Below are 3,111 nucleotides of genomic sequence, written 5' to 3' on the forward strand. Positions count from 1 at the left end.
AACTTAACCCAATGGCGTTTTATGCATTTATTTGAGTCCTTAAGACCTCTAGAAATGTAAAAAACGTAAAATAGATCAATTTTAAAGTTAAAATTTTTTTTGATTTTTGTCGAGATTTTGGTCGATTTTTGGCACCCGGAGCAGTCTAATGGCAATAACTCCGGACTTATTGGTAATAACCTCTTATGTTTGGTACCGTTGAAAAGCAAATTTAATTTTCTATCATATAAAAAAAAGATCAGTGTTCTATGATAAATAGTAACCGAGAAAATTTCTGATAAATCAAAAATATTCAAAATCGCTTCTCTGAAACGATTAATTTGACTTGTGTGTTTTTTTTTTTGTTTCAAGACCTACGAAATTTATTTAAATTCCAATAACCGGTAGGTTTTACAATGTTACAATTTACGTTTAACACAATCTTATAAGCGAATCTAATTCCTTGTAAATTTAATCCATCAATCTTTCCTCAATGGACATTTGCATAGATTCGCATCAGGCAAGCTTTACAAAATTTATTTTAGTGAACATTTTTATCGTCAAAGGTCACGAGACAGCAGTTGTTATTAATTTGAGATTTGGTACAAGTCTCGAATTTTTTTTCTTTTCATTGGAAACAAATAACGTGGATTGTAATTACGCAATAGGCAATTATTACACGCCGAGTCTGGGTATGTGAAAGCGCAACAAAGCGGTCCATAAAAACCAACACACATAATCCGCGCCGCCATTGCAGTCTCAAAGCCATAAATTTATGTATTATATTATCTCGTATGCACATACAAAGCCCAAGTACACATTTATAAATTAAAGAGGCCCAAAGGTTGAGAATAGACAAATACAGGGTGCGCCAAAAATCGCGTCCCAGAGAAAAAAAAGTTTCGAAGTTTTGATTATATTTAAAATAATTTCCCACAAAATTTTTATACCTTTACTAAATAATTATAAAAAAAACATACAGGGTGTCCCAGCGAGTGGTAAAATTAAAAAAAAACGACAATGATAGATACTAATCTAGTCCATCGCATGAAATTATTTTCAACTATACAGCATGTCCCAAAAATAAGTTGGTGGATATTGTTAAAACGCAGTCTCCTTAAATTAGACCAAAATTTAGCTTGAAATTAAGCCTCAAATGACCAAATTCTACCAAAAATAATGCTATTTATGAATTTTTAACTATTTGAGTTGGTTTTTGGGTTAGTTTTCACGCAATATTTTGCTAAAATAGACCGAAAAAATCACTAATTCGACATTATTTTGAACTGCTTTATTGCTTAATTTATTTCGTCAAAACAAGTCAAAAAATCACCAGATTAATTGAGAATAATGAAATTTTTGCTTTTTTCAATATTTAACTAGAAACTTATTTTTTTTCTAAATTTTGCTAAACTTAGTTAAATATTAACCTTGTTTTGGAATATTTTGCTCCATTTATTTCGTTTTTGAGTGAGATTTTATCGATAAAGCCAAAAATTTACAAAATTTTGCCTCTTGAAAGCGTTAAAGACAGTGTTCAATCAGAAACGCACTGTTTTTTGTAAAATTTTGCTGCAGCAGGTCGAAAAATTACCAAATTTGAGAAAAAATTATGTTATTTTTGTTTTTCTACCAAGCATGTTTTTAAGGTGAAAATTCTTTTTTGCAGGATTTTGTTAAAACGCAAAATTACCAAATTTGGCCAAAATTATGCTATTTATGAATTTTTGAAGCGTTTAACACGATTTTCATCTAAAAATGCAATTTTTGTCGAAACCCCGAAAAATTATCAAATTAGTCAAAAATTAATGTTATTTTGAGATATTTCGCTTGATTTATCTCTTTTTTAAGCGAGATTTTCTTAAAAGAAGCCAAAGAATCACTCAATTTTTGCCTTTTTCGAACGGTTTTCACCCAGAAACGCATTGGTTTTCATAAAATTTTGCTCTAACAAGTCGAAAAATCACCAAATTTTGTCAAACATCATATTATGTTTGCATTTGTACGCATGATTTGAGATAAAAAAAATTCTGGATTTTGTTACGTAGTCTTCTCCAAATTAAACCAAAACTGTTTTGCTCGATTCAACTAGTTTTTAAGTGAAACAAATCAAAAAATTAACAAATTCTCCCAAAAATGATATTTATATTTTTTAAGTGTTTAAGCACGATTTTCATCCAAAAACGCACTTTTTTGCTGAAACACACCGAGAAATCACCAAATCTGTTTAAAAATATGCATTTTTTAAATGTTTAAGCAAATTTTTGAGCTAAGTTTCTGCTAAAATAAGCCAAAAAATGACAAAATTGGATCGAAATTGATTTTATTTTGGACTTTTTGTTAATTTCACTTCATTTTTGTCAAAACAAGTTAAAAAACCAGCAAATTAATTCAAATTAATGTTTTGTTTGCTTTTTTTTGAACATACAGGGTGTCCCAACGAGTTGAAAAAGTCCATTAATGACCTTTAAATGGTAAAATTAAAAAAAATATATGAAAGACATTGATAGATATTAATCTAGTCCATCGCCTAAAATTATTTTCAACTATACAGCGTGTCTCAAAAACAAGTTACAATACAAACTTGTGGTTTTTTAAATGAAACACCATATATTTCTTAGCTTTTTTGGAAGTAGATTTTTATGACAAACTATTATTGGTCGATTTTGCTTAGTTTTAAAAATAAGACGGTTTTTTGACGAAAACATGCACTTTTTAAAAATTTATTACACAAAAATTAAGACATCTAGAAATATTTTTTTTACTACCGCAAAGAAGAAGGTACAAGCTATAAAGTTGTAACATTTTTTTAGTGTGTTGCATTTGCAAAAATAAAATAATCAAGGAGTTTGTTAAAAGTTCAATAACTTAAAAAATTTAAATGGAACACCCTATTTATTGTTTTTGCATTTAAAAGATTTATAAATTGTCTTTCTAAAATTATTTACTTTTAGGTGTTTATAATCAATAACTAAAAAGATATTTAACGTTAAACATTAAAAAAATACTATTGTTTCAGGAGCCAAAAAGTGCACAGTTGCACAAGAAATGGAAGAAATATCACTTAATAATCACATTTGTGTTAAACTGAATCCATTATTCTTTATTTTTACAATAAAATAATTCGAATTT

The 3,111-nt window shown here is 28.0% G+C and overlaps 1 protein-coding gene across 10 annotated transcripts in view; it reads right to left on the bottom strand.

The window, feature by feature from the left end:
- The window catches only part of LOC123005892 (SH3 and multiple ankyrin repeat domains protein 3), a 108,550-nt gene that overhangs the window by 68,029 nt on the left and 37,410 nt on the right, over positions 1 to 3,111 (bottom strand). The window lies entirely within an intron of this gene.

This window comes from Tribolium madens, unplaced genomic scaffold, assembly GCF_015345945.1.
Source record: "Tribolium madens isolate multiple individuals breed KSU strain unplaced genomic scaffold, Tmad_KSU_1.1 Scaffold_20;HRSCAF=117;Tcas5.2_LG4, whole genome shotgun sequence".
NCBI lineage: Eukaryota > Metazoa > Arthropoda > Insecta > Coleoptera > Tenebrionidae > Tribolium > Tribolium madens.